This window comes from Phocoena sinus, chromosome 2, assembly GCF_008692025.1.
Source record: "Phocoena sinus isolate mPhoSin1 chromosome 2, mPhoSin1.pri, whole genome shotgun sequence".
NCBI lineage: Eukaryota > Metazoa > Chordata > Mammalia > Artiodactyla > Phocoenidae > Phocoena > Phocoena sinus.
This window is the reverse complement of record NC_045764.1, coordinates 175,842,133-175,854,371: the sequence shown is the minus strand read 5'-3', so window position 1 is coordinate 175,854,371 and position 12,239 is coordinate 175,842,133. Positions and strand designations below refer to the sequence as shown.

At 53.1% G+C, this 12,239-nt stretch overlaps 1 protein-coding gene across 4 annotated transcripts in view; it reads right to left on the bottom strand.

Annotated features, from left to right (window-relative positions):
- TRAF3 (TNF receptor associated factor 3) overlaps positions 1–11,207 on the bottom strand; it is a 121,619-nt gene extending 110,412 nt beyond the window's left edge. For 3 of the 4 annotated variants that reach the window (XM_032621357.1, XM_032621361.1, XM_032621360.1), the window contains exon 1: positions 5,431–5,651. The gene's annotated coding sequence lies outside the window, so the exon portion shown is untranslated. Of the gene's footprint in view, positions 1–5,430; positions 5,652–11,126 lie in introns of those variants that run through there. The other variant, XM_032621358.1, reaches the window with a different exon arrangement.
- Between the last annotated feature and the right edge of the window lie 1,032 nt (positions 11,208–12,239).

Here is a 12,239-nt window from a genome sequence, read left to right as displayed (position 1 = left end):
TTTTAATGGGCTTAGACTCCTATCAAGGGTTTGAGACATACTGCACTAAAACCATGCCATGCCCTTTCGCACACAAAAACGCCTTCTGAAACCAAAACACTTAATTTACCATATAATAACATTTCAAACATCAGGCTATGCACCCACGAAAGTTAAAATGTCAAACGAAGCCTCCCATCTTACAAGCCCCCTAACGCAACCATCAGAACAGGGGATGAGAGGCGGGGAGAGCGGAAGCACGTCAAGGGAGGCCAGCTCCAGGGCACACCCACCTGCAGACACGTATGCCAAACCACATGGAGCCACTGTGTGGGCATCTGTCACACCCCCTTCCTTCCCAAACTTGCAGATTCTGAACACAAACATTGATGGAGGGTCAGTCCACCATGTGCCAGGTCCTGGTGGGGAGTGGGGGCCTGACCAGTACCTCATCACCTCAAGTGTATGCAGGCCTCCTATTGGACATGAACCTTCCAGGGTACAAAGTTGGTCTCTGAAAACCTTCACTATAATTATGACTCCCGGAAACTAATGTTTTAGTATTTTGATGCTACTGTTGTCCTAAAGATGACATTATCCCAATCAGTTAGTCAATTTAGCTTTTCTCTCCACTGAAAGAAACGAAGTTTCCAACAAATACGCTTTTGGGTTTTGCCATAGAATCAGTGTTTTAATTGGAAAGGAAATCAGGATATCAGAACAGCAGGCATGATATCTTTCTTGGTAGAATGGCCTCATAAAAGTTACCAAATAACCTCCATTAAAAAAACATGGAGAAAAAAAAACATGGAGTCGGGAATTCCCTGGCGGTCCAGTGGTTAGGGCTCTGCGCTTTCACTGCCTAGGGCCCAGGGTTCAATCCCTGGTCAGGGAACTAAGACCCCACAAGCCTCGCGTCGAGGCCGGAAAAAAAAAAAATAGAGTCAAAAACTAGCATGGAGCAAACGCTAGGAAAAAGTAAACCATGAAATGAAATTACAGAGCACTTTTTTATTTCTTGTGAATTAAAGAGATTTAGGTCATTTCAGCATGGATGACACAGCAGTAGATTTGGGGGGAAATCTACATTTACACCCTTCCCCTTGCCACCACCTTTTTTTTTCTTTTTTTTTTTTTTCCGGTACGCGGGCCCCTCACTGTTGTGGCCTCTCCCGTTGCGGAGCACAGGGTCCGGACGCGCAGGCTCAGCGGCCACGGCTCACGGGCCCAGCCGCTCTGCAGCATGTGGGATCTTCCTGGAGCGGGGCGCGAACCCGCGTCCCCTGCATCGGCAGGCAGACTCTCAACCACTGCGCCACCAGGGAAGCCCACCACCACCTTTTGATACTTTCTACCTACAACAAGAAACATCAGGGACAACAAAGTGCTGCTGCCCAGGTTGGGGCCCACTGCTCTGTTCCCCACCATAGACCAGGCCCATCGTGGGGCAGACCTCCCGACCCGCTTGAGCTCCTGGTCACAAAGGGCCTGGCAGGCGCCAGAGGACAGCACGGGAAACATCACGACCGGAAACCCACTGACCAGTAGCATCACCAGGACTGTATCTACTGGCAAGAAGCAACAGGACTGCACATGTCAGATGCCATGCTACCAAAACAAAGCCAGGAGGGGAGAAATCCTCTTCTTGCCATTCTCAGAGCCCTGCAAGAGGCCCCAGATGGACCCATGGCACCTGCCTTCTCGACACTGGGTCTCAACGCCCATTTCCCAGAAGCCTTCCCTGGCTACCCCCGCCAGCCAGGAGCTGTCCTTCTCTTTTCTGAACTTCCACCATACTTCCAGTCCTCTGCACAACCCACTAATTCATGTTAGCCTACACTGTGTGACTTTTCTAGCTTCTTCCTAGTGGGTCTTCACTCTCTAGCTGAGCAGCCAGCTCCCTGAGGGCAGGTGGTGAAATCTTCATTTTTCCTCACCCTCCTTGGCACAGGCTTCAGTCCTGGTGCTACCTCAGTCAAATACCCACTGGTTTCTGGCATCTCCTTCACCACGCACAGGGGCCAAGATGCCCCGGACTTCTGCAGACCATGTCCTCAAAGGCAGGTGCAGTATCTCCCTCAACTTAGCACGATAACTAGAACATTATGAGAACTCAAGGCACATTCATTGAACATCAAATTAAATGAGAAAAAGACTCCCAAATCCCAGTTAACGATCTACTTATCTCGAAGAATACAGAATTCAGCAAGATTCCCACCTGATTTCCCGAGTTGACAGAAACCAACACAGTCACCTGCATTTATGACATCTCACCACCTGCCAGCCTCACCCCAAAGTGTCTGCATAGGGAGACAAGCAATTCTGGCCCCCAAGAGGTTTTCATGCTTAATGATAAAAAATCTCACCTTCTCCTTCCTAGACTGGTCAGTCCCCCAGCCCTCACTAAGTGTAGAATACTTCTGTGCAGACCACAGTTAGTAAAGGCCCTCCAAAATGGGAAAGCCATTTTGTATTTTTTAGATTTTTTATGAATAATAGATATTACACAAGCACATACAATGTTTTCTGTTTAAAATTGCATTGTCTTCTACCTCCATGAGCTCCTTTGGACCCAAAGTCTGCGGCTATGGCACAAGACACCCCATCCCCATGCACCTCTGTCTACTGCCCTCCTGCCCGCAGGCATCCGGCCCTCTCTCACACTAGCTTCGTTCCTTCTGCCCAGAACTAGTCTAAGCATCATCTCCACATTTAGGCCTCGGCTGCCTCTCCCTGGTCGTCTTCCAAAGCCACTGGCCTCACCTCCTTCTTTCTCACTTTGTAGCTCTCTTCCTAGCTTCTCTCTGTGTCTGAAGTCAATATTATGACTCTCCTTCCCCAGCAAAAAATAGTAATAATAAGAATTTTTCTTCCTCTATAAACACTTGTAAAGAAGCATGTGGGGGGGGGGGGTCCTGATTCCATGGAACTGATGCAGAGGCCTTGGCCATAAGAGGTCTCCTCTGTTAAGTTAATAGTTCTTAAATTGACCATTACAAGGAAACTCAGCTATTGCATAACATCTGATAGGTTAGATCACTCGCCGTTTGGAGAGTCTTGCTCTACAAAGATGAGAAAAGAGAGACGGGCAAATTTAACGCAATTTCCTTTGCTTGCTTGCGCTAGCCTAGACTTGCAACACCGCAGTGACAGTTTTTCTTGAAGTACAGCTTTAACATCATAAAAAAGGACTTTAAGAGAGTGACAAATCATTCTCATCCTTCAGCTTACTAGCACATCTATCCTGACACCGTCCACCCCCACCCCCACCCCAAGGCCCTTCCCGCTTTGCACAGTGAACAATTAAAGGGATCCTAGCAGGGCTGTTTCCAGAATCAAAATCCCAAACACAGGGGAGAACAGCAGGACTCTCTTCAAGGCACGAACAAGAGTAGGAATATTTTGATGGTATTAACAGAAACAACTGGCCGCTGCTATTGCCTGTTTCCAGTGGAGGGTCTTTACACCCTTCGGAGTGAGGCCATCTTATTAATTCCAAAATTAATGGATAGCAATCAAGGAAAATCATTGGTCTTCTTCCCCTCACAGAAAAATTCACATGAACGTCTTAAAAAAAAAAAAAAAATGAACGTCTTAAAAAAAAAAAAAAAAAAAAAAAGCTGGAATTCTCCCTGCCAGCTCTCTGCTTTCCCCGCTTCTGCATTGTGACAGCTGGAACAGATGGCGTCTGGGTGAGACACCTTACATCTTAAACCTCATCCCTGATAAGGTCTGATTTTAACTAGTGATGTGGGAATCCCAGTTCTGTCAGGGTTTCTGTCCTGAGCACCTACTCACCAGATTTCCAATCTCATGTATTTTACAGTTTTCACACTGATAAGAATTTTTCACCTTGGACTAATTCTCAGTATACATATTGTCACCGCACGGTGAAAACACAAGTATTTCCTTTCATCTGAAAAACGAACGTACACTATTTTGCCAGACATCCTACATATGATGCAGCCTTTTAAACAGGCCATTTTCCAAGATGTGAAAGAAGATTTTAGCACCAACTGATGGTCCACCTGGTCGTTTCTTTAGCTAAGGATTTTATAGACACAGACAAGATTACAGAACACAACATTTCCAAAAGCTTCACCAGCAAACGCTGGGGGAAAAAAAAAATTATGGCTCCTCCTCAGTTGTATGCTGTGAATGTAAATTAAGAAGCGGCGACAACGCTGCTCAATACAGCCTTTATGACTCCACAAAAATAAATGAATAAATAACACACACACACACACACACACACACTCTCTCTCCCCATCTCATTCTGAAAACTGATTCACGGCTTAATACGAAAAACATGAAATAATAAAATTGCTTCCTTCAGACAGGAATAAAGACGCAGACGTAGAGAATGGACTTGAGGACACGGGGAGGGGGAAGGGTAAGCTGGGACGAAGTGAGAGAGTGGCATGGACATATATACACTACCAAATGTAAAACAGATAGCTAGTGGGAAGCAGCCGCATAGCACAGGGAAAGCAGCTCGGTGCTTTGTGACCACCTAGAGGGGTGGGATAGGGAGGGTGGGAGGGAGGGAGACGCAAGAGGGAGGCGACATATGTATACGTACAGCTGATTCACTTTGTTATAAAGCAGGAACACAACAATGTAAAGCAATTATACTCCGATACAGATGTTAAAAAAAAACTGCTTCCTTCAAATGGACAATTATATGAAGGCTTCTTAAATTTCAAAGCACGTCCACAACACACCATTCATTTCCATTTTGCTGCTATGTTTTCAAGTGAAAGGTAAAGAATTTTTTTCCACACGGAATTCTTTCTAAAGGCCTAAATATTAAATAGATGTCCCCAACGGGGTGACACTGAAAACGTGGCAAAGTGTGCAGGAGCAATTAGCCAAAGGCGGAACGTGTGCATTTCGCCCCAAACTGGATCCCAGTACCCGCCTGCCACCGAGGCCACTGCAGCTCTCCGATTATGAATCAGAGGTTCATCTGCAGAGGAATGACTCAGTATAAACTTTTAAATAATGGCTTTAAAAAAAAAAAAAACCTAAGCCAGCCCAGGGTGAACACGTTCGGCTATGTAGACACCCGAATCGGTCCGCTCCTCACCCCGCAACACACAGCCTCGCAGGAGATGCTGATTTCTCGCCACCCCGAGGTGGGGGGGGTCACGTTTCCAAGAGGCCTCGGCGCCCCGTTTCCTGAAAAGCTGCGGGAGCCCCGGCCCGCGGGCCCCGGCCGGGCCGGGCCGGAGGACAAAGTTTCCCGAAGTTGAGGCGTCCGGGGGGCGGGCGGGCCCGGGCTGGGGCTGGGGCGAGGCGGCGCCGTACCGGGCACTCGCCGCCGGGCGCCGGGCCTGCGCCGCCCCGGCCCCGCGCCGACCGGCCCCGGGCCCGCCCGCCGCCGAGGGCGCGGGATGGAGCCGCCGGGGATGGAGCCGTCCGCCGCCCGCCACCCGCCGGGCCCCTTACCCGCGTCCGCGCCGCTCGGCCGGCTCAGGGGCGCTGGGCGCGTCCTCCGCCGCGGTCCGCAGCGTCCTGCTCCCCGGGCAGCCCCATGTCGGGGGGCGGGGAAGGGCCGGCGGCCGCCGCCGCCGCCGGCTGGAAAGTCCCTGCTGGGCTGCAACCCGGCTCGCGCACGCGGCGGCCGCGCCGCGCCGCGCTCCCTCGCCCTCACGCACCCTCTCGCAGGCACTTCCTCTCGCGCGCTGGAAATCCCCGCCGGCCGCTGGAGCGCGCCCCGGCGCGCGCCCGCCCCGCCCCCGCCGCCAGGCCCCGCGCGCGCGCGCGCGCGTGGGAGCTGCGGGAGCCCGCGAGCGCGGCCGGCCCCACGGGCCGCGGCCCCGCGCGCACCCGCCCGGCCCGCGCGCACCCGCCTCCCGTTGCTAAGCCCTCCAGCCCGGCGCCAGTCGGCCGGCCTTAGCAACGGCGCCACGGCGCGGGCGGGGGCGGCCTCGGGCGCCCCCAGCGCCGGCCAGCCGCCGCGCGCCCTCCCGGCCCGCACCGCCCCCCACCCCCCCACCCCCCCACCCCCCCCCCCGGCTCCGCGCGGCCCTCACCCCGGGCCTCCACCCCTTTCCGGGTCGAAAAGCCACGCGAGCCTCGTGGGGGCCCGAAAGGTGCAGGTCCCCTCGCAGTCGGGAGCGATGGCGTCACCCGGTTCAGCAGGGCAGCCACTCTCGCTCACACGCACACGGACACACATTCAACACACAGTCTCACACAACTACTCACAGACACAGGCTCAGACACACTCAGCCAACATGCGTTCTTACACACTGTCCCTCACAGTCAGACACACATGCTCACAAGACATGCATACTCTCACAGACACATATTCACACGCTCTCGGAGACACACTTGGTCACAGACACGATCACGTGCTCTCACACTTGTACACGCATTCACACACCCATGCTCCCTCTCACCCATGCACACGGCACACTCTCACACATACATACACATTCGCTCCTACACTCGTTCCCTCTCGTCCGCACGAGCAGGTGGTGGAGCTGAAGGAGACTCGCGACATCTGGGCCCTGATCTCCTTCACTAAGCGGGGAGCTGTCTCAGCGTTGGTTTGGTTGGCATTTCCTTGCTCCCTGGGGTCCTCCCACACCCAGGAAGCTGTGTCTTGGTCAAGTGCGAAGAGTGTGGCCAGTTTGCCATAAGCTGGCCTGGGGACCCAGGACAGAGATCCTGCTGCCCCGCGCACCCCTCTCCGCCCTGGACCCCACGGCTTCAGGGGCGTGTGCAGCCTCCAGAGCCAGGGCACTTACTTCTCCAGGGGCCTCGGCCCTCTGCCCCCCAAATCATGAAGGATTCCCCATGGTCCTCTAAGACGGTGTCCAGTCCGGCTGGGCCTGGCAAGATGGGGCGCAACGGACGGCCTGTCTCTGCGAGGCTCCAGGCCACCCAAAGAGCAAGGCCACCTCTGCACGAGTTTACAAGTTAACACTGAGGAGATGGAATGATGTTTCCTTTTTCTCTGCTCGGGAAGGCTCATAAAGATCCCCAGACCAGCGCTGAGACCTGTGTGACCAGCTTAAGCCAGGCTCCCTTCTTATATTTCTCCAATGACTTGTTGAATAGAGGCAGGAAGTCCAGCATCTCCTCTGGAGACTTCCTCTGTGGAACATTCCAGAACCCTCGACAGTCCACGGCTCTGGCCCCATCAGCCCGACTGGTACTTGTTCTCCAGCCACAGAGGTGGGGACTCGGCCAGGCTACAGCAGCGCCCCTGCTTGGGCCACTGAAAGGGCACAGCTGAGTGCAGACAGAGAACCCAAGATGGCTGTTGTTCCCCCAGCACCCATGTCAGGGCGACAGGCCAGCCCCAGCCAACCCTCTCACACAGACTCCTGGGCTCCGACCCGAACCTAGGTCACCAGATGAGCGCCTCCTTCCTTCCCTCTCCGTGGCTTCCTCTCCAGAGCTTTGGGTGTCCTTTCCTGCCTGTCAGAAGCCGTAAAGACCCTGCCCTCAAAGGGCAGGGTCCACACTGCTTCCCACACCCCCGGCTCCCAGGCCTCTGTGTATCAGCCCATCTCCTCCCAGGTCCCCAGGCCTGCTCAGGCCACAGTCCTGGGACACTCAGCCGGGTCACACTCCCACCTCCTGCCTCACACTATATTGGGATCTTTTTAAGACTTTGCCAAAATCAGAGTTTGCCAAAAATTCTCTAGGCTGCACTATTCTTGGTTCTTTCAAAATAAGCAACAAGGTAGAAGTTTCAAAGACCCGTCAGAGGGGTTTTCTACAACTCGTTTTATCCTCTACCAAAGCAGTATCAAGCAGCATTCAGAATGAATAGATTCAGGTACAAGCCGTGGTTGAGCCCTCTGCTGGGGAGTGAGGACCTGCTCCTTCTCTTCTTCCCCTTCCTCCCCCTTCTTTCTTTCCTCCAACCGTCTGAGCAGTTCTGGATCCCCTGCTTTGGGGAATTGGAGGGGGAAGCAGCACAAAGAAGTTTGCCCCAAACAGGGCAACGGCTTTGGGGGCGGGCGTTCTGTCCTCCGCAGTTTCGGCCGCTGGGCAGCCGTGATGAGCAGCGAGGAGAGCCAATCACAGCTCTCCTCGCTGCATTTCAAAGGCAGAGCTCTCTGTTCCCTATGGCAACGTGTAACAACAAGCTGACACCATTTCTGGACAAAGAAATTTCTCGCAGGAATTTATGTAGCATTACGTGTTCTGTTTGCTGCATTTCTGGGAGAAGTGCACACAGATATTGGAGTGACTCAAGTACAATGGCTCAGAAGCCATTCCTGTCTGTCTTCCAGAGAGGAGGAGAAAGTATCCACTGTTTAGTGTAAGGGGTCTTCAGGCCTACGAGAGGGGTTTCATCAGATCTCTCCCCGAGTGTGACGATCAGACACGCAAGTGACACCTCCCCACTCTGAGACCATCAGCTCCCGTGGGTCTGTCTTGGGCTGAAAAGTGCTAGCAACTTCTCCCACTGAAACGTATGAAATACCACCTCAGGTGGGCCTTGGCACCTGGCAAAATCAAAAAGAGTTCCCACTAATTGTTCAGACAGGTGGCTTCCAAACTTTTTGAATACACTTTACGTTACAAACCCCTTGTGTATAACACATGTGCATTTATACACACACATATATAACAATGCTTAATCTCAAACATGTGATGTACTCTGTTATTTTCTATTCCATTCCATTTATTTTTTAAATGCTGCTTGTGACTCTCTTAGCTCACTGTTGGTTCATGACCTGAAGTTTGAGAACACTATCATAAACTAAAACAGCTGCTGAAGATGGTGGAAGTGGCCCAGCGTTTGGGGGTGGTCGTCGTGGGAAAGCAGCCCTCTCCCTCCTGCTCCATCATGAGTGTGCGCTGCGGTGCTGGGCTGCAAAGCCAAGGACTCCAGCCCCCCTCCCCTGCCCAGCCCAGTCCTTCAAGTAGACCCTGGCTAACAGCAGAGGTGCCCCTTCTCCGGACAGGGATGGCCAAAAACAAATGCAGAGGAAATGGGGCCTGGAGAGGCCCAGGAGGCCTAAGGGTGGGTATGCAAACACAGCCACGGGTTTCGCGCAAGTGATGAGAGAAGGGAAGGCAAGGTGGGAGATTTGTATAACTGGCCACAGAAAGTTTTAATTTTCTCTCATTTCTGTGGGCCTCTTGGGAAGATGAAGGTATCCTCATTTTAGGGAAACCTGGTTTGGGATTTCTGTGCACGCCCACACACACACACACACACACACACACACACACCACCACCACCACCACCACCACCACCACCACCACCACCAGCAGCTCTGGCATTTTCCCCCAGTCCTTCAGGAGTACATGAGCCCCAGGTAAAGGCCAGCTTCCCACAGGCAGCCTTGACTAGAACCCCACACCCACACTTCGCTTCCGAAAGATAAATTCAACTCCACCAAGAAAGGGGGCCACTACTGCAGGCCTCATGGGAGACGGGGAGAGGGTTTGCAGCAAGCTCTCACAGCAAACTCATGAAACCCATGAGAAGCTGAGCGTCTGCCTTACAATCCCATTCAGAGGCTCCACCTGCCTTTGCGGTCACCGTCCCTCTCCCCCAGGTGGGCTCCTCATAGCCTCTTTGTCCTCCCACAACTCAGCTCCGGCCTTAGCTGGCAGACCCTGCTCGGCACACAAAAGCCAGTGGCTGGTGGAGCAGTGCCCTCGGGAGACCCAGCTCCTCCCACCCCGGCAGCATCCAAAGTGAGCTCTGCTCCTCCCAACACATTAGAAATGAGGGAGAAGGTTATCGGGTCCAAATCAAGTCTTGGATTAACGAGACAAGCTGTTTGAGAAGTACCAGAGTTCTGAATCGTCCAAGTTGCAATATGCCATCTCACTACGAACACGCGCAACTGCGGTGCCCTTCCCCCTCTCTCCAGGCTGGTGAGGACAAGCCTGGAATGTCACACGATGCTGGATCAAAACACCTTACTCCACCCTCCCCGCGTCCCTCAGTTCATTTGGTCAAGACCTGCTTGCTGAGCACGACCCCTGCCCAGCTCTCCGCTAGCATGAAACCAACGAACCGCTTGTCCTTTGGGAGTTTACCTTCTAGCAGGTGTAGACCAAATAAACAAATCACAAGCGAATCTATAACAAGAGCTGCGACCAAAACTAGAGAAGAGGAGGGGAAGGAGGGAGGCCTGGAGCAAGTGGCCGAGGGCTGGCGGATCCGGTGCCATGTGAGCGTAGGCCCGAAGGAGGAGAGGAGGTGCCATGCGGACATCCGTGGGCGAAGCATCCGGGCAGCGAGAACAGCGTGGGTAGACACCCTGAGGTCAGTGAGCATTGGGGAGGCCGGTGTGGCTAGAGCCAGTGAGCAGGGGAGAGTCACAGAGGATGGAGGTGACGTGGGGCTTTGGGGAGGGGTGGAGACGCAGGGCCTTGTGGGTCATCACCAGGACTTGGATTTTGCTCCGAGGTAGGGGCCTTTGTAAAGTTGATTGATAGCTTGTGTTCTACCCAAACTAACCCTGCCTTTGATCATACTTCACTGTCCTTCAGCCAATAAACACGTGCCGGGCACTGGGCAAATCCAAAGGGCGGGGCGTGGCTTTGCCACGTGGTGGACGCGATCACAGCCAAGGACGCCCGGCTCTGGCAAATGCGCACACACACAGGTGTGAGCCAGCAACCAGAAACACAAACCTCCTGGGCGCCGGGGTGGGCGTGTGGTGTGAGCCCTCGGGCCCAGTGATGCACATCGGGACTCTTCCAAAGGAATAAGACCAAACGCCAGGAAACCATTAGGTACCTCCCACCTTCAAAGCCAGAGAAAGGGAGTGGGTATCACCCTTTGTCTGGTGGCCATCAGGGTGGTGTTCTAAACCCAGCCAACGCTCAGAGTGCCGCGTTTGCTATCGGATGGGGGCGAGAACCCAGAGCACACTGCCCGTAGGCCAAGCACCGCTGTTCCGTAGGCCAGGGCTCTGGCCACAGCACTGCTGTCCCCACAGAGCGGCCTTTGCGGAGCTGCTCTCAGTGGCCGAGGCCCTAGGAGGAACCGAGGGGCCGTGGTTGTCACCTCAGACCCCATGGCTGCCCCTTGCTCACCTGTTCCACCCACACTGGTCTCCAGGGAGCCTCCGTGGACCCAGGCTGACTCACCCTCAGGGCCTTTGCCCACGCTGTTCCCTCAGCCCAGAATGCTCTTCCCCCCAGCTACTTACATGATTTACTCTCTCTTCCTTTGGGTCATAGACAGTTGAGGGGATTCCAGATCAAAGATTCGTTCCCAGGAGTCACCACAGTGCACCTCCAAATGGGGCCCTGGCCTGACACGATGCCAGGGACAAGCTCCCCAAAATATCCCAGTGATGAGTTCCCTTGGAAAGGTGAACAGGAGGAATTCACTCGAGCAGAAGAATTCTAGAGCAGGAATCAAAAAAGCAGAACTCAACTCATGACTAACTAGCTGTATGATCTTAGGAAGGCACTTTACCTCCCTGGCCCCGGGTTTCCCCTTTTGCAGAACGGAAATATGACTGCCTGCCCTACCCCAAGGGGGCTTTGAGAAGGCGGCTGAGGCCAGTGGGGACCATGCAGCCAGTGTGTCCCTGAGAGGTGTCAGAAGGCGGGCACAGGGCTGTGTTCCTGATGCTGTTGCCTCTATTACATAAAAAAGGATTCACCCAGATCTCCGGGGAGGGAGGGATTGTTTTAATTTCAGGTGCCCGTGATCAACTGCCATGAGTAACCGTCACATCTGCCCCACTGTTTTTCAGGGACGTTACCTAATGCTTTCTCATCACACCATCAGGGATGTTAAATTGACGACAAACTTCCTTATCAGTTCCCTGAAAAGTGTTTTCTGAGGGATTGGTCCTCGGACCTACACTGTGGATACGACAAGCTGTCAGAATTGTGCCAGCCCCTTTACCTGGGATGTGGTGTTTTCCAAACTGCAGTTTGTAATCTACGAATTGGTTGAAAACTCAGTTCAGTGGGTATGACCGGCATCTTCTTAAAAAATGAAATGAAAAAATAAAATCAAATAGGAAATAGCAAAACGCTTCTTACTTACTAGGTCGGTGTCGTTTTGTGAAACTTTTGTTTTAGTTCTGCATGGGTATACACAGCTAAGTTTGTCTGTCCTGAGGTAAAATGTATTTCTCGTTGTAGGTTCTGGTGCAGACGTTCGAAAAGCCACTATGCTAACGGAAACATGAATCAAGTGTATGTAGTTTAAAAGTTATTTTCCTCACGTGTGCTGACACATCTGTCTCGTGTGCCCTGCCCGTTGGAATTTCCACCCACTCTGGGGTGAAATACTCAAAATTAGT